This window comes from Dasypus novemcinctus, chromosome 4, assembly GCF_030445035.2.
Source record: "Dasypus novemcinctus isolate mDasNov1 chromosome 4, mDasNov1.1.hap2, whole genome shotgun sequence".
NCBI classification, from domain to species: domain Eukaryota; kingdom Metazoa; phylum Chordata; class Mammalia; order Cingulata; family Dasypodidae; genus Dasypus; species Dasypus novemcinctus.
In genome coordinates this window covers 64,421,919-64,444,671 of record NC_080676.1, presented here as the reverse complement: position 1 = coordinate 64,444,671, position 22,753 = coordinate 64,421,919, and the positions used below count along the sequence as shown (strand labels likewise).

At 38.7% G+C, this 22,753-nt stretch overlaps 1 protein-coding gene across 1 annotated transcript in view; it reads right to left on the bottom strand.

Moving 5' to 3' along the window:
* TPRG1 (tumor protein p63 regulated 1) overlaps positions 1-21,712 on the bottom strand; it is a 149,408-nt gene extending 127,696 nt beyond the window's left edge. The window contains exon 1 of the mRNA XM_004469612.5: positions 21,466-21,712. The gene's annotated coding sequence lies outside the window, so the exon portion shown is untranslated. The remainder of the gene's footprint in view (positions 1-21,465) is intronic.
* Between the last annotated feature and the right edge of the window lie 1,041 nt (positions 21,713-22,753).

Sequence of the window (22,753 nt, the reverse complement as noted above, 5' to 3'; positions counted from 1 at the left end):
TGTAGCTTGGTGGTTGAATGCCAGCTTCCCACATATGAGGTCCTGGGTTCAATCCCCAGGCCCTGGTACCTCAAAAAAAAGCCCATACAAATCATCACTTTCTTCTGTCAGGGAACCTGGAACTTATCAGACCAGATACATTTGTTAAATATTTGTTAAATAAATTAATGAAAAGACATTTCATGTTATCAGATGTTTTGCAAATTCCCCCCTTTCATTTCTATCAACTGTAACTTTGACCCATAGTCTTGGGGTGACCTTCCTCTTCCCTAAAGAGGTTATCATATGGATGATGAGGAACCATTAACTGTATCACATAAGGAAGAGTAGAGGAAAGTGGAGAAATCAATTGAGAAGAGAGAAAACAAGGAGAATATAAATTACACTACTCACGTATGTAAAAGCCTGCCAAGAACTAAAGAGCGAAAGAGCACACTTGTCCTACTTCACCCTAAAAAGCACAAAAAGGATTGATATATCTCTTGCTTCTCACCACCAGCCCCTTCAAAAATAATCATCCACTCTTGCTTTCACCAGTTCATTTTGTCTCATTCACTCCATCACCAAGAGCAATTTGATTTTTGGTCCCAGCATAACTTTAAGATATTTTTAACAAAGTTCTTGCTATGAAATCTAGTGGATACTTTCATTCTTCATCTCCCTTGACCTCTTTGACACTATTGATTGATGACATAATCCTTCTGCAAAGTCTCATTTCCTTCTTTTCTCTAGAACTCCAGATACCCAATTTTCTTTCTTCTTCTTTGTTCATTGCTTGTAGTTCACTTCAAAGAGACCCTTTCTATTTCTAACATGCTGATGTTTCTCAGATTTCTGTCCAGAATCCTCTTTTCACTCCGTGTGCTCTCTCTAAGTCATCTTCATCTCATTGTTTATCCATTACCTGTTAATGTATGATCCCCATATTTGTATCTCCAGTCAGAGCTTTCTCTCACACTTCAAATCCATCAACACAACTGTCTACTAGATATGTCACTTTAGAAGACTTCTAGTTAATCATATATGAAAATGAATTTATCATCTTCTTATATCGCCCATAAACTTGTTCATCCTTATGATTCCAAACTCAGTGAATGATATTGCAGCTATATAGTTGCCCCAGCCAAAAGCCTTCCTGATTTGCTATTCTTATCCAATCCTCACCAGTCAGGGACAGAGTTCTGTAGTTTTTAATTCCTTAATATTTCTTGAATTCTCTACTTTTACCATCCCTATTGCCACATCCTTAGTTGATCTCATGAGGATCATTAGAAAGATCTTCAAACTCTTCTCCCATCTGCCACTTTTACTCTCTCCAATTTGTGCAACACACAGTAGGAAATACAAATCAGATTATGTCACTCTACACTTAGTCCTTCACTGATCCCCATTGTTCTTAGAATAAAATCTAAACTCCTCATCAATAAGACCCTTCATTATCTGAATCCTTGCTTACCTGCAGAGTCTCATATCTCACCAAATCTCTTCCTTTCCCTTTCTTCTCCCAACTTCACCTTCCCATCACTGCAGTCATATGCTATGTTTCAGCCACACTGGTCTCCCTTCAATCTTATAACCAAGCTCCTTCTCATTTTCCTGACCGGATAACTCCCACTGACCTTTTTGTCTCAGTTTAGATAGCAACGTGAAGGCTTCCCTGACCAACCTTATCTCATAGGTGCCCCTCCACTGCCTCTCCTTATGAACTACACTTATCCCTAATGACCATACTTACCATATTCTAAGGCCTGCTAACTCAACTTAAATTTTCCATCCACCCCATTCATAAATATGATTCTGGATGATGGGATGGATTTGCTTACTATGGTATTCTTGGTACCTAGTAGAGCACATAGAAAGTGCTCATTATGTATCAGTTGAACAAATGGATCAGTAATAAACTTCTTCACTACATGGAGCTCCCATGACTGATAATGCAATGGAATTTCAGCTTAGAGATTATCTCTCCTCAGATCTTATGGTTTCATTGTCTGACTAGAGAGGATTTGAAATATTTTCTTCTATACCATGCTCCTAACTCACCAGTTCGAGGAAGTTTAACATTAATAGCTATTTAGAAATGCAATTAATCCCATGCTTTCCATACATCAAGATCTTCTCCAGACCAGTTCCTTAGTCACTGCCTGTGTTTGAGCTCCATGAATGGATTGTGAGCTTTGTGAGGGAAGAAATTCTGCCCTCAAATGTCCCAGTTGGATGCCCACAGACTACTTAACACTCTGTGCAGCACAGTGAGATTGGTCACAGAGGATATCTGCACCCCTAGTAATAGATGGAAAAAGAAAAGCCCACCTCTACCTGAGAGCATCCGAAGAGATGCTTGATGAAAACCACAGTCTTTCTAGAAAGCATGTAAAGAGATGGAGGTCTGTCCTGAAACCAAGGGGCAATATTCAGGAGTAGGAACTTGGTAGGGGTGGAACAGGCCAGAAAGGGTCTAAAATATTGACACTGCTAACTTCTCATATTGTCTCTCACCATGGTCAAAGGACAAACTGTGTTTTGATAATGGAATACATATTACACTCCTAAATGCTTAATATTAAACAAAACATCAAATTAGATAGAGGATGATGTTAGGTTAAAGGCATTCTTGGGCAATTTTGACCCATTTCCATTCTACCTAGGTGAAGATGTTAGACTGTTCTACAGGATGCCAGGAAGACCTTGGTGGGTCCAGAGAACTCCACCCAGAGAAGAGGAGGAAAAAGTAAGAGTGTTAGACCAATAAGAAAAGTTCTTATTAAAATAACAAAGGCCAGAGAACAAATAAGGAGAAACAAAAGTAGTTTTCTTTCAAACTTTCAGGTTTATTCTAAGATGCTTTCAGAAAAGTTGATACCCCTCATATGGCATTGGGTAATGCTTGCTGTAGGTAGTTAGATAAGAGAAACAGATGAGCAACAGTAACATCTGTCATGAATGGCCTTTTCCTTTTCTAAATTTCAGTAACAAAACAATTAAAATATGTGTATATAGGAAAATATAAGTGTATGTGTACATATGTGCATAAATATGGCCAGAATATTGAAAAGGAAAAAAAAATGTATATGTTTGTGTGACCCACTACAATTACTGTAAGAAATGATCAACTATAGCCAGAATTATAGTAAATCTACTGAGAAAATTAAAATGCCTACCTGTGATATTCATAAATCCTTGTTTCTCTGAATGTGTGCCTCACCATTGGCTTATTGGGGAGGGATGATATTTGGTTTTGATCAGACTTTCAGCAAAAGTATAACTTCAATCACAAAGTGACTAGGAGGAGAGAAGGAGTATGGAGCAGGGAAAAATCAATCAAAACATTTATTATTAAGAGTAACCAGTAATGCCATCTTCATGTGCTCCGTGTACATGCATGACTTAATAATGTCCCTCAGCTTCTTTTTTGTAAAAACATGGATATTGATGGTTTTTCTGCTTGTGCATGTCACAAAACATGTGAAGATCAAATGAAACAAGTTGTGAAAGCATTTTTTAAACAATGAATGTCCTGATCTTCCATCTTTTTTTTGAAGAGCCATTTGCATTATTATCATCGAAGAAATAATAAGTGACCAGCACCTGTAGCAGTACCTGAAGGATGACAGATATGGGATTGTCTGATGCTGTTAGAGAAGGCTGATTTCTATCTCGACCAAGTCAAAATTCTTGGCAAGTAATGGGGGTGATGGGATGGAGAGAAGATGTGTTTAGACCAGAAATGTGCCAAACCTTCCCAGAAGGCAATTATTCTACCTGGGCCAGGAGACTAGATAAAAACTGAAGCCTACAAGGGCCAAGATTTGCCCTTCATCTGTACACATGCTTACTATGTCGGTCCCTGCCTTTAGGTCATCCTTTTTTTTATTCTTTTTTTTTTATTGATCTTGTAAAAATATTACATTAAAAAAAAATATGAGGTCCCATTCAACCCCACCACCCCCACCCCACCATTCCCCCCCCTCCCCCCAGCAACATTCACTACCATCATCATGACACATCCATTGCATTTGGTAAGTACATCTCTGGGCATCTCTGCACCTCATGGTCAATGGTCCACATCATGGCCCATACTCTCCCCCATTACATCCAGTGGGCCCTGGGTGGATTTACAATGTCCGGTGATTGCCCCTGAAGCACCGTCGAGGGCAACTCCAAGTCCCAAAGGCACCTCCACATCTCATCTCTTCCTGCCATTCCCCATATCCATCAGCCACCATGTCCACTTTTCCCACTCCAATGCTACCTTTTCTCTGTGGACCTTGGATTGGTTGTGTCCATTGCACCTCTATGTCAAGAGGAGGCTCAGATTCCACATGGATACTGGATGCAATCCTCCTGCTTTCAATTGTAGGCTCTCTAGGCTCCATGGTGTGGTGGTTGTCCTTCTTCAACTCCATCTTAGCTGAGTGAGGTGAGTCCAATAAATCCGATTGTAGGAGCTGGGGTCTGTTGAGGCTAAGGGCCTGGCTATCATATTGTCAGTCCAGAGATTCAAATCCCCTAATTATATCTTAAACCCCAACACCAACTACAATTCCAGTAAAGTAGCATGAAAGGCTTGTGAAAAGAGATCCCATCTGAGTCCAGTTTCATCACGCAGAAACACCAGCTCCAAAGAAGGGCCATCTGGCATGGCAGTGAACCCCTTCTGCCATGACCATAGAACTCGTGGGTCTCTTTAGCCCTCCAAGGAACCAATACCTGGGGATTATATCTACTTTTTCTGTCTCTTAGACTCTGCTCAGTTGTGCATAAGGGCAATCCTTCTGACAGCCTCCAGACTCTTTTTTAGAGACTCATAGCCATATAAACTCATTTATCCTTTCCTTTTCCCCCTTACATTAGGTCAAACAGCATTTTAAAGTCATGTTATTATATGTAGACAGGGTATTCTGCTGACCCGCATTGAACCTTCAATTCAAGGTCATTTTCCAGTTGCATCATCAGTTGGTAGTTGATAGTGATCCCTCGGTGCCAGGGAGGCTCATTCCCGGTGTCATGTCCCACGCTGGGGGGAAGGCATTGCATTTACATGCTGAGTTTGGCTTCGAGACTGGCCACATTTGAGTAACATGAAGGCTGTCAGGAGGAAATTCCCAGGCACAGTGCTTCTCTAGGCCTTGTTCTTATTTCAGGCATATAGGGTCACAAGCATAGTCATTAGTATCAGGGGTTCACTGTTGGACACTCATTTCTTCCCGGTCCTTGCCGCTGCACCTGGGGGACTGCTGCTGCTCCCCTAGGAACCACGACAGAGCACCCCCGGCCAGGAACCCAGTACCCCCCCAGCTGTAGTTTTTAATTGTTGCCACTATGAGTATATCCAAACATTACCATGCACCCTGGACATATGCCCTGTATAGCTCCCTGTCAGCCATATATCACCTGTCAATAGTATCCTATACCAGTATTCCTCCGCTGCCATTGTTGAACCACTCTGTGATCCAGAACTTCCTGAAAATTGAAGCCCAATATAATGTCAGGATCCCTTACTAGCAAAATGGCATATAGCAATGGGGTTTAAAGGTTAGATATAGAATACGTGTTGACTTGGAAAAATTCTACATCTTATATTTTTCTTTTTTTTTTTCCCTAATTATTGAACTTCTCTTCACAAGAGCCCTAGACCACAGCAATTCATATATACAATATACAGCACTCCCACACATCCACCACAAAACCTTTTCCCTTCCACAGCGATACTCTTACAACCTATTCACATCATATTTACTTAAAGTGATGTACAGAGTCTTGAGACAATAGCTTTCAAACAAGGTGACATCTGTGCTTACATTGTGGTGCATACTTTAGGATATACAGTTTTCTAAATTGTTAGTTAACCTATGTTTTACATTATGGTTTACATTATCAGTCTGTCGTCCCCTATATGTTTATGGTGTAATATTACATGTTTTATATCCATCCTTGTGTACTCTCGCGAAACTCCTCTCTTACCCCACTTTTACCTTGGTTCCACACATTTAACACCCATTTTCCCATCCCCTTGGTGCCCACAGTGACAGCCAACCTCCGTTTCCCGAGGAGCCACGTCCAGAGATACTTGCAACAGTGTTCAGGGCCTAACTTGCTCAACTGCCCCAATGCCCTGGGAGCCACCCTTTCTCTCGAGAGATACAGTTCCCTCTATTTGATGGCATTAGTCCTCCCCAGGATGTGGGTCCACCCCCACTCTCACTTCTTGGGTCTCTACCCAATGGTACCACCCACTCTGGCAAAAAGTCCTTTCAGAACATATTAGTGGTGAAAGAATGCCTGCAGCCTATGTAAGATGCCCTATGTGTGAATAGAGAAATTCAAATGAATGGGTAAATTTGCTTCTCTGTTTGGTATAGTTGTCAACAAAAGTGGGTCGTCCAAAGGATTATTATTTAGCAGTATCTCTGCATCTAAAAAGTTCAACCATGACATTTCATGGTTTCTTCAAGAAACACTGAAATGTTTGATATGTCTCCAAAATATATTTCCAGTTAACTATGAGGAAAGTTGTATGCTCCCTTTTTAATGGGCTGGGGCCAGTCTATATATTTAGTACTATTTTTAGTTAATATTATTCATTACTCTTTCTCTTGCATTCCACCTAAAATAGACTATGTCAGCTTCCAAATGGCATTACTATTTGCCTGTGAATCTCTATAATCTTCCACCAAAGCCTAATCAGTGGACAAATTTATTAGAAAATTCTACAGTGATTACCTGAAACCAGTACTCTTACTGGGAGTGACAATTATTTTAAAACACAGAATCTTTTATTCACAAGGGATTTAACATATTTATTCCAGTTTATCATCACATCTAGTACTGGAATCTCTAATATTATTACCTTGGTTTACTGATAATGTTACATGTCTGAAGAATTAGGTCTTATAATAAGAAAGTAGGAATAACCAGTATACCATCTCAAGCTGGCTTGGTATATTTGAACATATGAAAAAGGGACGGATCATTTAAAATACATGATGCCTCTATCTTTATTTTTAACTCATTATCCTTCAGTGGCAAATCTAACTGTAACCATTATGCCAGTGCCTTTTTAAAAAACAGCAAAATACTATTTTATTTATAGTTTATCCATAATAGCAGAAAATTAGCAACTACCTAAATGTTCAATAAGGGGTTGGTTAAATAAGTTATAGTACATCTATATCAGGTAGCCTGACAAACAACACTGTACAAATACAATAGAAAGACATCCATGGTATATGGCTTTAAAAAAAAAAAGCAAGCTATAATAGAACAAAACCATGATTTTAGTTTTTGTAAAAGTAAATTACAGATAGGTATAAAATAAAGTTTATAAATGTATCTACCAAAATCTTAACATTGGCTTTCTCTGGGTGGTGGGATGATAGATTTTCTTCTTAATTATATTTTCTAGTTTTCTACAATGAAAATATTATCTTTGTAAAATTAAAAAAAGATTGAGTCAAACATTTAAAAATTTGAAAGGTGTTTTGTTTTTTTTTTTAACACCCACATTTTCCTCATAGACTTTCCATTTTCTAGCATCTACCACCAAGAGGGAAAAAAAATTCCACTCCATATAGAAAATTTATCAAAGTTTAGTCTTCAGAAATTTTGTAAAACTTCAAGTGAAAAGAAGACTAAAATTAATGCCTAAATAAAGATTGTTTCCTATGCATGGATAATTGAGTTATTAGGTAATGATTTTATCTGCCCTATGATATGCAAAGCCTGCATTCAGGAAACAAAATCAAGAGGAGCTTTGAGAGATGAAGAACGAGCATCTCTTGGGCAACACTTATCTTCCAAGAAGTTATGAAACTGCTATGTAGGCCAAGAAATTACAAACACATTACGTAAATTATATAGGGGGAAAGGGTGGAGAAGATGCTTGTCCTAGAAAAGTCCAATGTACTTCCAATGAACAGACCTGAGAACAAAGTCCTTAGTTACAGTGGACTGGACAGAGAGATTTGGCCGAAGTACTAGTCTTCACAAAAGAAGGCTGTCACAAGGGGCATGGAGGAGGAGAAGAAAGAAAAGACTGTCAACTTATTTTAGATAGAGGCCTGGGGAGAAATGTTGAAGGGAGACTATTGAGAGGAGCAATTCTACACAGACCTCACCAAGATCTTGGGCATATACAGGGGCAAGGTTCAGAACCACTAGTCAGAAGCAACCTAGAATGACATACTTTACTTCTTTCCTCCTGCATTTTACCAAAAGGGTTAAAAATCACAGTATATCCCCCTGTCTTTTAGAAGAGTCAAGAGAAAATATTGGGCTAATATAATCCATATTCTGAAATATATCCCTAAATTTCCTTTATGCCTACTAACTCTTTAATAAATTTTCTGACAGCAGGGCTTTTTGCTGAAATGCATCCTCTCACCTAGTATAGGTGTCATTACTTATACAATATTGAACAAGGTTTTTTCTTTTCTATTTTGTTTTTTTTTTCCTTTGACTTTTGCAAAACTTTAAGCCTTGTCTGTTTAATGTTATTAAGCTTCAATCCAGCTTGGGAGCTCAGCCAATCAGTACATTAGGAGTGGCTAAATCCGACAATTTAGTTTCCTCCATTGGAGCCTAAAAGATGTCTTTACTTTTACTTTAAGCACAGCTTGGTAGGTGATGTGTCAAGATCACTCACCCACAATTCAAAGGCACAAATGTTTGGAGAATTAATTAAGCCAACCCTTTCACTAGATAATGGACAAGGAATGACATAAAACAATTCATTTTGCATAATCAATGTTTATCAGGAGAAAGGCTGGTACAGTGGAGAGAGTTTTGGGGTCAGATAGATCTGGGCTTGAATCCAGGCTCCACAATTTACCAGTTGTCTGAGGTTGGGAAGTTATTTAAACCCTTTTGCTTCAGTTTTCTCAAGCATGAAGGGGATCCAATATTTACCTTTCAAGTCACTGTAAGAATGAAATGACTAAATGAATCTACAGGTCTAGGATATATATAGCAGGTTTCAAAATATATTGTGGTAGGATGAATTATGTACTACAGTTTAGACATTTTCTTAAACTTAATCCATGTTCCTGTGGATTTGAATCCATTGTGAATAGGACCTTTTGAAGACACTATTTTTAGTTAAGCTGTAACAAACTGAACCAGGGTGGGTCTTAATCCAGGTTACTGGAAGCCTTATAGGAGAAGGCCACAGGGAGAAAAAGTAGGAAGTTTCTGGGAACCCAGGAAAAAAAAAAAAAAGAAAAGAGAGGACATTGTAATTTGACTGGAAAGCCAAGGAACCCTAAGGATTGCAGGCAGCCAGCACCGGAATATGACAGTCTTTGGGAAGAAAGGAAGCCTTGCTGATATCTTGATATTGGGCTTCTGACTTCTGAAACAATGAACCAATAACTGCTTGTTGTTTAAGTTCAATCCATTGTGTGGTATTTGTGATAGCAGCTCAGGCAAATTAAGACAAGTAGCTTTAAAGCTTTGGGGAAATGGAAGACTAGGAAGAGTCTAATAATGGACTGAATCTATGCTAGTTGAACTTGAAAGCGAAGTATATGAAATTGATTAATGGTGGAAAAAGCCCTGAGTTAGGGATAAATCAGGAAATCTGGGTTCAGAAGTTAAACAGTTCTTCTCTCTGGGCATCAGTTTTTCATGTTCTGGGAGGGTATTAAACTATTTGGCCTTAAAGTTCCTTCCAACTATCTTGTCTCAGATTCCATGTGGGCCTGGAATACAGACTCCATTCAGAGTCAATGGAGGCTCAATGGAGAACTAACAGGTAATTTATAAAGCAAGTCAAATACCAAATATAAAACAAGGTGAAAAGGTCTGGTATGTACTAAAATTTTCACTACACTTATCCCACTATAAATCAAAAATTTCTTGTTCTAGTTCTTCTTTCTATAGAAAGTTCACCTTTAAGAGGCCCATGGATAGAAAATCAACAAGAAGAACCAGTAACTAGATTTTTCTTTGCTTGTTTTTACTTCTGTTTGTTAATTGAACAAGCAGGAGAAATCTGATGGTAGGAATCTCCTATCTGGTTTCATTAGCTGTTCTCTTTAACCAGAGAGAGTAGCACTTTACAGAAAACTGAGTTTCCAGCCTGGGGCTTTATTCAACTAGAACTGGTCAATTTGCAATGAGATTTTTCTCACAAGCACAGCATTGTGGGTGACAGGCTCTTCTTCCAGCTTCTGAAATTACCAGTCATAGCTTCCTGGCTTCCTTTACATAAGGGAGAATTTATATTTTTCTTTAGAGTTCTTCTCACCTAGAACAAGGGGATTTTGCCCCTTGATTCCACAGTTACAATGAAAAATGAATCAAAACCATGTTTTTTCCATAAAACTTAGACCCTAGTAAGAGAATAATTATTTAAGCATCAACACTAAATTAGAAATTTTTAAATTAAAGCTGTTAATTGCATTCCACTATGATGCACATCTGTAGTGGAATATAATGCAATGCATAACAATTTTTGAACACAATTAAGTTATAGATAACAATTCACAGAACACTACTATAGACATGAGTCTGTATTCCAGGCCCATGTGAAAAAAGCAGGGTCCTAAGCTACATATACTTCCAAAAACTGAAGTTTATATAAATAGACAGAGGATGATACTAGAAATTAACATATTGAAATTTTTAAAAGGGCTTATTTATCAGAGGGAAAGGTTATCAAAGATGTTGCAGAATAATCCAGTAGGCAAATATTAATGGACATGAAAAGTCAATTATTGTGAAGCAAAAACTGCAGATCATAAACTGTCATATTAAAAAATCACCCTCATGTGCATCAGAAGCACATATACCATTATATGGCTTATGGGTGATTTTTTTTTTTACGGTTCTCTAAATTTTCCATTCTTTTTTTCATTCATTAAGCATATATTATCCTTATAATCAAGGAGAAAAATGTTTAAAAAATAAATTGTTTCATGAAAATGAACCAAATGAGAATCAGCCTGAGTTATAGGATATGGTAACAAAAGAAATTGAAACATGGGATTAAAAAGCTGACCCCACCTTTGATGGTGGTGGGTAAAGAGGTGACCATATAAGGAATGCAAAGATAATGGTGATAGAAGGAGTTCAGGAGGGTCTGGAAATAACGCTTGATTTTGAAAGCCTCCTTAAGTAAATTTTCCACTACCACACAAACTCATTGGGTTAGACCTCTTCAACATGACAAAGCAAATATGGGTCATATAAATGACTGCCTTTACCCTCCAGGGGAACTAAAATCTCCTTTAAGTCAGAAACCATCCTCTGTGCTGCTTTGTATGCCAATCCTGCTGCCAACTGAGTGTTTTAACCAGAATAGATGCTTAATAAATGTTTATAATTTCCATTATATGTGTGTATGTTTGGGTGGTGATGGTAATAGCAGAAAGACAGAGTAGAGTGTAGAGTGATAGGAATATTATGGTATATAAGCCTAGCTGAACAAACCACTGGACATATCACCTTGATGACAATGGTACTGGGAGATTTTGGTGATTTGACAATAAGGATAACATAGGGATAATATGGACTCAGAACAACTGAATCAATATTTGCTCATTTATAGGAATAGATGTTGATGGTTCTTTGGACACATTTGATTTTTCATATTTCATTATAGACAATTCATAAAAGTGAAAGAAGAAAATGAAGGTCTTCCCCTAAATCTACCATGCAAAGTAAATATTTTGATGTATGTCTTCTCATACTTTTTCTGTATGTATATGCACATATCATGTTTTTTTCTACTTCCAAAATGGAGTTATGCTATAAATACAGTTTTCACATGTTGATGAGGATGCTGGTAATAACCAATGGTGGCAATGCTTATTAAGTTCTTACCATGTAACAAGCACTTGGCTTTACGTGTATTACCTCATTTCAAATTCATCATAGCCCTGTGGCTCAGGTACTATAATTATTCTCTTTTTTTTTTTTAAGATTTATTTTTTGTTTATTTCTCTCCCCTTTCCCCCCTCCTACCAGTTGTCTGCTCTCAGTGTCCATTCGCTGTGCTTTCTACTGTGACTGCTTCTATCTGTATCAGCAGCACCGGGAATCTGTTTCTTTTTACTGTGTCATCTTGTCGTGTCAGCTCTCCGTGTGTGCGGCACCATTCTTGAGCAGGCTGCACTTTCTTTCACGCTGGGCAGCTCTCCTTACAGGGCACACTCCTTGTGCATGGGGCTCCCCTACGCAGGAGACACCCCTGCATGGCACAGCACTCCTTGCGCGAATCAGCACTGTGAATAGGCCAGCTCCACATGGGTCAAGGAGGCCCGGGGTTTAAACCGTGGATCTCCTATGTGGTGGGTGGATGCCCTGTCCATTGGGCCAAGTCCGCTTCCCCTAATTATTCTCATTTTAAAGATTAAGAAAACCAAGCTCAAGAAAGTTAAGGAACTTGCTTGAGATTAAAGATCTCTCTGGCCCCAATTACCTGCTCCCCCACTGTGCTTCTCTACTTAGTTAATAATATCCTACAACATCATATTAGTGGCTCTATAGGGATCCATTATACAACTATCCATATTTATTTAACCTATCCCTATTGTTTGTTATTTATGTTGTTTCCTTTTCATTTTGCGGTTGACTGTTTAATATACGAAGGACTGAACATAAAACTTTTTACAATTCTTAAGTTTTTCTTAGTAAAAATCCCTAGAAGTGGAAATGCTGGGTCAAAAAAATAAAGATTTAAAATTCTTGATATACATAGCCAATTGCTCCACCAAAATGTTGTACACTATATTAGTCAGAGTTCTCCAGTACAAAAGAACTGATAGGAGATTTGTTATAAGATTTGACCTATGCAACTGTGGGGATAGGCAAGTCCAGATTCTGTATGGCAGGCAACAAGCTTGGAACTCTCATGAAAGTTTTCAGTATCCCAGAAGAAACTGCCTGGCTGAAGCAGAGTTGGAAATTCTTCCTTCTGACTGCTGAAATCATCAATTCTCCTTTAAAGGTCTTCATTTTATTGAATGAGACCTCTCTCATTGTTGAAGATAATCTCCTTAGTTGACCGTAGATTATTTAAATCCATGAAATATCCCCACAGTAACAATCATTCTAGTACTTGCTTGACTAAACATCATAATCTAGCCAACCTGACACACGAACTTAACCATTACAGTCCGCCCCTGTCAACTTGGCACCCATACAAATCTCTTTAAACCATACTTAATCTCAAATAAGAAAAATAAGTCATATTTTTACCTAACAGTACTCACCTGTCCTGCATACAAATGAAAACTCACTAACTCTCCAAAAAAGGGTGCAAATACCTGGGTAATATTCATTCTTAAACTTGATATCCAATAACTTAAATACTATGATGTAATGTTAATCCAATCTATGTTATGATGAGGGGATAATATCGGTAAGGAAACAAAGACTTTTTTATGTATATATACAAACATGCCCATAACAAAACAAAGGGGAAATATTCATAGCCGTTATATTTCTTATTTCTGTAATTGACCATATTGTCATAACTCATATCTTTAATAACCTTCTTCCATTACCTGTTTTATATTCCCTTTACCCTCAGCAAGCACCTCAACTAGTTGTGCTCCTTTATCTGGTAGGGAACCTAAACCTTCATTCTTGAAGTTTCTGGGCTATTTGTAGTTCTGCTGGGATTGAGTTATTGCAATTTTCTATCTACTTTAATCATAGGGCATGATAGTGGTAAGAGACACTCTAAGGTATCCCCTGTATCTCAGGCAAAGTCTTCTTTACCTCCATTGTATAATAGAAGTCCTATTTCTCCTTATTAGGATCAGTTACCCCATCCAGGACAGTAATTCCCTTGTGAATTACTGTAATTCCCTGTTTATTCAGAAATGTGAGGAGTCTAAAGTGGCTGGGTGGCAGTCTTAACTTCCAGTTCAATGGAATCATTTTTATGTCTCCTGGTGGAAGCACTCCTCCCTTTGGAACTAAGGCCTGTAGACTAGCAGAGCTTAAGGATGTGGGGACAGGAAGCAAAATTTTTCTAAGGGTAATTGTGAATTGTGCCACTCCTTTTTCCACCCCTTGATTCCTGGACCCAAGAATCCTGGCCCTAGTAGAAAGAGTGCCATGGAATGGACACCAATTTAGAGCATATAATGCCTCCAGGGGAACATTGCCTCGGTCCTGCAATGTTTTCCCACCCAGTTGGTGTGAAATAAGTCTTCAAATGACCATTCCACTATCAATCCAGGTGCTTCAGGATGATTGGGAACATGGTAAGACCAGTGAATTCCTTGAGCATGTGTCAATTTCCATACTTCATTTGCCAAAGTGGGTTCCTTGATCAGAAGCAATGCTGTGTAGAATATCATGATGTTGGATGAGGCATTCTGGAGCTAGGGAAATAACCACAGAATGAGTGTGGGAACCCACTGTACCCACTCTGATATGGACCTGAGTTAAAACTCCATTGAGCACCTGACCTCCATAAGTTCCTACTCTTGACTGGTGGACCACAGTGACATTTTGGTTCTTCTAGAATCAATGTCATTTCCTAGCCAGTGTCTAATAATCCCTGAAATGTCTAATCATTTCCTTTTCCCCAATTCTCAGTCACCCTGGTAAAGGGCCACAGGTCCCTTTGGGGAAGGCTGAGAGTTTGACTTATGCTATTAGTATAAATTTTTGGCAATGTAAAAGGATCCTTCCCCAAGGGGACCTAACCTTCCTTTCATTCAAAGGTTACTGTGTCTATAAACTGTATCAAGTCTGGGAATTAATTGAAGGGCTATGGATCTCTCTTTTTGTGATTCAAGTACTTAGACCTCTTCTGCTTATAAAGATCAAGAAGAATTTAGTAGACAGCTAATATATTTTACTTCTAGGAGCCCCATGATCTACTAGCCAACACCATAGGTCTCTGGGAGTCAAACTATTCTGATTACTGCTCCAAATCTGCTGTACATTATGTTATCCCTGTCCACCTTGTCTTTGGCAATTAAGTGCTACCACACTTGGCTTCTGCCAACCTGGGATCTGATTATCCTCATTATGTTTTTAAAAAATCCAAATTCAGTGGAGCAGTTCCCACCATAATATCTGACCTACAGAGAAAAGAACCCACAGAGCTATTCATGTATCATGAAGTTAGTCTCACAAGTTCACTCTTCACAGTCCTGGTGAAAGGTGTATCCTCTGAACATTCCTGGGGTAGGTGAGCTGGTCTCACATAATAAATCCATTCTAACATTCTCTTAGGCTTTGGACATCCTCATATACATTATTCCAAGGCAGTTCTGGCATTTCTGCTTCATTTAATATAGGCCATCTTGTGACCTATGCTTTAGCCAACCAACTGAACAAATTGTTAGAGCCCTTTCCAACCCCTACAACACTGAATCTAGAACCCCTGCTTAGTGGATTCATATCAATAAATTCAGCCTGATCCAAATTTTTGTTCCTTCTACCATTATCCCACACCTTTAATATCCATTCCCACACATATTTGTTTGATTTCTATCTAAATAAATTAGAAAACTCATGCAGTTCTTTTGAAGTGCTCCGCATCTCCTCATGTGTCACACTTTGTAACTCACCTTTGGGGGCCTGTTGGGATTTCAATCTATTATAGGTCTAGTGGGGGTGGGTCATGAGAGGAATTAGAGGTGTCTTTCAAGCCAGATACCTAAGGGAATTCCGCTGCAGTTTCATCTGCTGAAATAGGATTAATCTCTTCAGACAGAGGTGAGAGGGCTCTTTCCATTCCAGGGGAAGTGGTTACAGGTGTATCAGACACAGCAAGGTTAATCTCTTCAGGTAAAGGACAGATGGCTGCTTCCTTAGAGCAGATTGGAGACTGAGTGGTTGATTCCTCAGATCAGACTATTATAGGTTTATCTAGCAAAGAAGACTGAGCAGAATCTAGGATTTCAGTGTCCTCATCATCATTATCAACCCATTTGTCTTCTTTCTAATTTCCAGGATCCCATTCCTTTCCAATCAATGACCTTCCTTTAACAGCTGACACCATGAAAGATTAGGAATTCAATTTACATTGTAATTCAGCCACTCACATAATGACACTGCATATGGTTTTCAGAAATCTCAAACCTGCAGCTACACAAAATGAGTTTCTTTCAGGGCACACATAGAAACTTTCATGCTCTTCATGTAGTGCTTAAGCTGGAAATTTGAAGCCTCTACCTTGTTCCTTTCTTTACAACTGCATCCAGCGTATTTAGAAATAACCAGCCAACATGATTATACTTTTTAACTTCACAAAACTCTGATAAGGTATCAAGTATACTCTCACCCAGAGCCTTGCTTCTTATACACATTTGATTAGCAGTATCCAATGGTGATATTTTACTTATCTCTATTGCCAATTCATGCCATGGATTATCATCTTGATCATTGAAAATAGAGTATTATTTTCTTTGAATCTAATTAATTAGAGAGCCATTTCCCAAAACCCTAGAACCCTCAATCTTAAGATTGCTCCCCAAGAACCACCCAATTTCTGGTACCAAATATGTATTAGTCAAAGTTCTCCAAGAAATATAACTGACAGAATATATATATAACATAAACATTATTATAGTTATTATAGGAATTGGCTCATGCAACTGTGGGAATAGGGAAGTTCAAATTCCATAGGACAGGCCACAACTGTGAACTCTGATGCAGGTTGATGAATTCCCAGGAGAAGCTAGCTGGTAGATGGCAATTCTTCCTTTTGACTACTGAAATCATCACTTCTCCTTTTGAGGCCCTCAATGATTGGAAGAGATGTCGCTCATTGTTGAAGGTAATCTCCTTAATTAATTGCAGATGTAATCAGCCACAGACACAATCAATTTACTGATGACTTAAATCTATAAAATATTCTCACTGTAACAATTGGACCAGTGCTTGCTTGACCAAGCAACTAGACTTAATAACCTGGCCAAGTTGACACATGAACTTAACTATTACATACCTATTTAAGTCTGCGGGAAATGAAGGGGCCATTTCCTGCAGTTCAGCAAAGGGCTGTATGATATTTTAAAATTATATTTTTTAATTGGCAGCTACAAATGTGAGTCCAATATTTGTTTTAATTTGCATTACTTTTATTAATTGTGAGTTTGAGAGGTAGGAGTGTGTGTTTCAGTGCATGTGTTTTTGTGTTTGAACATTTCATCCTCTTCATTTTACAAGCAAGAGTGCTTCATTTATTATATATATTAACAAACAAATCTTGGTAAATTAACAGATGGTAATAATTATACTAATATTAATGAGGGTTGGAGGCATGGGTAATGATAAAAAGTGATGTGAAATCTTCAAAATGGTCACATAAATATACAGGTCCACATGGTTGTAGAAAAGATAAAATAAAATACTCTATATGCGTAAAGCAAGTTATACACTATACAAAATTGCATTTCTTTTATCTTTCTCCCATCTTAAAAAACAAAAGCCTCCCTTGAACTTTCTTTCCCTTTCAGCTAGAGCCCATTTTGTCTGATTCTTTTCACAAAATAATTCTTTTAAGGGAATGTATATATTCACATCTCCAATTCCTCTTCTCTCATTCTGTTTTTGAACCCACTTCAGAAACACTGCTACATGTTCAATTTTCAGACGCCATCTAACTCTACTTATTAGCAGCATCTATCCACCTGACTCTTCTCTTTCTCACCAGGCTCCAAGGACCACAGCTCTCACCTAGTTTTCTCCCACTACTCTGGCTGCTCTTCCTCTATCTGCTATTTTGGTTCCAGTAGAGAGTAGTGAGAATGGTGGGAGTGGTCTGCCCCAGGTTCTAGGCAATAAAGTAATGCACTTAGAAAATGTAAAACAATAATAAACCTTGTTAAAAGACAGCCTGCTTTTCATTTTTACCACGTGCTGGGAATTCTAAACAATTTCAGTGATAAAATACTGCTCCTGGTGCAATTCACCATTGACTGGTTTCTCAGCATATTCCTGAGTTCAAAAGATTACAATACCCCAGGAATCAGTCCTTAAACTGTTTCTCTTTTCTGTATGCACATACTCCTTTGGTGATTTTATTTAATCTCATTGCTATAAATACCATGTGTATATTGATGACTCCTATTTTTTAAATTCTTAACTCAGATCTCTTCACTAAACTCCCCATTCTTATATTAACTACCTGACATCTCAAACTTAGCTTGACTAAGTTAACCTCTCAATATTCCTTCAAATATTCCTTCAAATAACTGTTCCTTTCATGGTCTTCTACATTTCAGTTAATGGCCACTCCTTTCTACAAGTTGCTCAGGCAAAAACCTCAGAGTTATCCTTGATGCCTCCCTGTCTCATAATCCCACATTCAATCAATGAACAACTAGAATCCAAGTACTTCTCATCTGTTAATTCTTCTCAAAAACCTAAAATAAAAATCATTTAAAAATTAAAAAAAAAAAAATCAGTGGTACCTGATGTTCTGTCACTGCCAAATTACGGACTTGGACAGCCTTGAAATTAGACTAAACGTCTATTCGACAATGTTCCTCAAACCCACCATGTTGTACCTGGAGCCCTTAGCCTGCTCAGCACCTAGAATCTGGTGCAGACCTACATTTCCAGCCTCATTTCCACTTCAGTCCCACTGCCTCTCTATCTAGCCACAGTAGATGTTCTCTATCCCTCAAGTGCATTTCAGATAGTACTAACTTAAGAGTTTGCTTCAACTTTTCTCATTGGCTAGAAACTTTTTGCATCACCTCTACCTACCCAAATGCCATTTCCTTCTTACAACCACCCATAGCCAATGTAGTTGCCATAAATCTCTCCTTACTTGGTGAAACCACAGCATTTGTGTTATTCTTCTTGCAGGAATTATTATATTTTATACTGTGCTGTAGTTATTTGTTTACTGATTTTTTATATTAGATGGCAAACCCCTTGGGGAAGGTCACTGTTCTTCGACCTTAAGTCCCTAAGCTTAGAGCTGTGTAAACCATAAATAACTAAGAAGTGGTTATTATATTAATGGGTGGATGAAAGAAAACATACCAATTGGCTTGTTTCTAGGATTTCAGCAATTTATTCTATATTTTTTGGGCACATTGTATTGCTACTCACATACTAGCACACATCACCATTTCTTTTCTTATTTTTATGCCATTGATCAGTTGAGTAAAGAGCATCACCATGCCAGTGTCAACTTTCCTTTCTATTCCCTTGTAAACACCCAGAGATTATGATGATGCTGTGTCAGCTTGCTCAATACTTGAACTTTCAAGACACTGAGCTTCAATATCTGGCTTAAGAAAGAAGTCTAGGTAAGTGTCAGGGCCAATGGCATGATCTGCTAAAGTCATCATCTCTCTTCTTACCTCTTATATAATAAGAGGCTAGGGACAAAAAATTAACTTCACCTCCTCCCTGGTGACTTTGACCTGTGACCTGGTCTATTGCTATGTATAACTAATTGTCCCTTGAAAGAGAATGCTCTGAGAGGACTCCAACACATCAGAGGTTGAAAGAGACCAGTAGTGGCAAATGTAAATACTTGGTAGCCTAAACAAGATACAATGGGGGTTACAGAGAATTGGAGAATATATGCTCCATCTACAGGGAGCAGATGCTGCCCTGACTAAGCCAATGTGCTTTCCAATAGTATCAGATCTTCTGAGCTTCATGAAAATTAGATATATGGATTTTTATAAGAAATATGATTTTAAATATTTGTAATTAGTTCAGTTTTAACACTGAAGCAAAAAGAGAACACATCAGCTTGAACTCAGCGGTTGCTGGTCTGCAAATTCCGGGTAAATGATCTCTCAGACTTTTCCCTGCTATCAGATTCTACAAGTCTGAATAAAAGAGCAGTTGGAATTACAAGGTATTAAACAACTGAACTAAGTGACACCTATTTAGAAGGTCCTAGAAGACACAAAGATCTAGACTGACTAAACAAAATGAAGATACCACCATTTCTTGTCCATCTCTCCACACCCTATACCTGAGGAGCAGCTCCAGAATTTGGCTGAAACAAATATTCCACAAGAACTAATTCAATAAAGAAAGAAACTTCTCTGGGAAATACCCCTATACCATAGGTTATGATGACTTTCTACCAGATCTTAAGGAAAGACTAAAATTTTAGCTGGAAGGTATTGTAAAGGATATCTGGATACAGTCCCCAAACTAACGCAGCTAATGCTTTGACTCTGGGATACTCAGCACTGTTCTTTAGATGTCCAAGCTGTGAAAGAGTAAGAGAGCAATGTTCGAGTTATAGTGACAATGATTACTAGCTGTGCAACTTCGTGAACATCACTCTTTCAAGGCTTTGGTTTCCCGATTTATAAAATGTCATTGATCTCTTCAGGGTTCTTACAGCAAGAAAGACATTTAGAACATACAGCTTGCTACCAAGCATTACATAGTATTGCAACCCACTGCATTGTGGTGGGCCCACGGGATGAAGATTAACACTCTCATAACAAACTCAAACACACACGCGCGCGCACAAAGAAAACATTTTCTTCCACAACTAAAACGGTACAACCTTTTGAGCGAGAAGGGGAAAATGATAGCTAAAATTAGCATCTTTAAAAAATAAACTACATAATCACTGAAGATGAGATTTTCTTAGAACTGTAGAACAATGAGATATAATGATAGCTCTCACAAGAGAGGAAATTGAAGGAGTCAATTGAAAAGATTTGTGTGTGTGTGTGTGTGTGTGTTTATTCCTCTTGAGATTTGCTTTTCCACATACCACAGTAAGACTGAGGCTAAATATTTCCCCAAGGACTTTGTGGCCTGTAATAATGCTGCCACTGTTAGGATAGAATCATTATAGTCCCAAGTTAAAGCTTTCTCATGCAGAGAGCCAGATCACATTTCAGGCTCCACAGAATCATCTCTCTCACATTTGGGGGAAGTTTTTCCAGGCCACTTTACCTACATACTCTCATTTATTCCTTCAAGCAGTCTTATATGATGGAGCCTACATACCATTATAAAAATCTCTCTCATAGGAATTAAAAAATACTCCTCCCAACCTGCCAGTGAGGAAATAATCACTTTTATTTGCCATTTGACAGTTGAGGAAGCCCTTTTGCTTCTTGGATCTTTTTGAGATAAGATAGGACCTGCTGGGTGTTGTAGAGGAAATAAAGAATGAAGATTCAAAACACCTGTCTGTAATCTTGGTCTTTGCCTGCTGATCAAACTTGAGCAAATAACTTCCAATTCACTACTGCACCAAATGGGGAGAATTAGGTCTATCTTCTCTCTCTTCCAGGGCCGGTAAGATCAATAAATAGCTAAGTATGTCAAGCGATATGGAAGGCTGAAAAATGCTAATCTACACATGTCATGATCCCTAGACAGCAAGTAAAAAAAGTAGAGTTTTCACACGGTCATGCAAAACCACAAGCTTCTAGTCAAACTGCAGGTCAGTGGCGGAGGTGCCAGAGACCCAGGCTAGGGTCAGGACGAATTAGCTCCTAGAAAGACCCCCATCTCTTAACAGAGCCAGTGACAAGCCCACGGCCTTACCTGACTAGGCTTTGTCTGGTCCTACAGGCTCTTCTTTCTCCTCCTGGATGAAGGGCCCCACCCCAGACAGGGGCCAGAGGAGCTATGGTTGGTTTCTGTGCAGCCCAGCAGGAGGGTGTCCTTGTGCCGTCACCCCACTCAGTCTGAAAATCAACTCACCGAGTGGGCTGAGAGTCACTTGCTCACTCTGAAACAAAGGGTCAAAGGAGAGGAGTGAGGATGTTTACAGGGTGGAGCTTATTTTTTAAGAGGTAGGGAATTGGTTTTGTCCGTGTGGCCTTTCTGGTTCTGCAGTGACACACCTCTCTCTCTCCTGCCTTCCCCTTCATGAAATCCTGGATTCATCTGCCAACTTCCTCCTTTACTGGAATATACTGACTGGGAAAGCAGGTGCAGCCTCTTCCCTATTCCTCTATGGCATCTGCATGCGCCCAATTACCTATAAGAAAGCTTAAGCCTGAAGCCTGCACTCCTATTATTAATATGCTTTTAGGCTGACTCAGTTTATTGGGAAAACGTTATTTTAAGCATCACCACCATTGTTGTATCTGAAAGTTAGAGAACATACAGAGGAGAAGATCTCTATGAAAAAAAATACAAACTTGTTCACATAGACTCTCTGGTCAGTATTTGCATTAGAGTATTCGTCACCTTATATTGTTTTCTGTTGCAGTGTGTGTCCCTCTCACCAGACTGTGAGCGCCTTGAGGGTAAAGACCATATCTTAGTCTCCCATGAAGTATCCGCAATGCTCAGCAGGTAGAAAATACATGTAATAAATATATATTAATGAATGGTGATCGTTTAATATTTGTTTAATGAATCCTGATCTGCCATTTACTAGCTTTGGCCTCTATGACAAGCCATATTTTTACCTGCATGAGTTAGTGTGGATTTGGGGTGGGCAGGGCTTCGCTTGTTAGTTTAGGGTTATCAACTCCTCCTCAGAGATGTGGATAGAATTGAATGAGGAAGTACATGGGAATGAGCCTAAGATAACATTTGACACATCCATGAAGCCAAATATATATATAATTGAACCTTTTTTTTTTAAAGATTTATTTATTTATTTCTCTCCTCTTCCCCGCCCCCCACCCAGTTGTCTCTTCTCTGTGTCTTTTTGTGGGGTCTTCTTTGTCTGCTTCTGTTGTTGTCAGCAGCACAGGAATCTGTGTTTCTTTTGGTTGCGTCATCTTGTTGTGTCAGCTCTCTGTGTGTGCGGCACCATTCCTGGGCAGGCTGCACTTTCTGTCGCGCTGGGCAGCTCTCCTTACAGGGTGCACTCCTT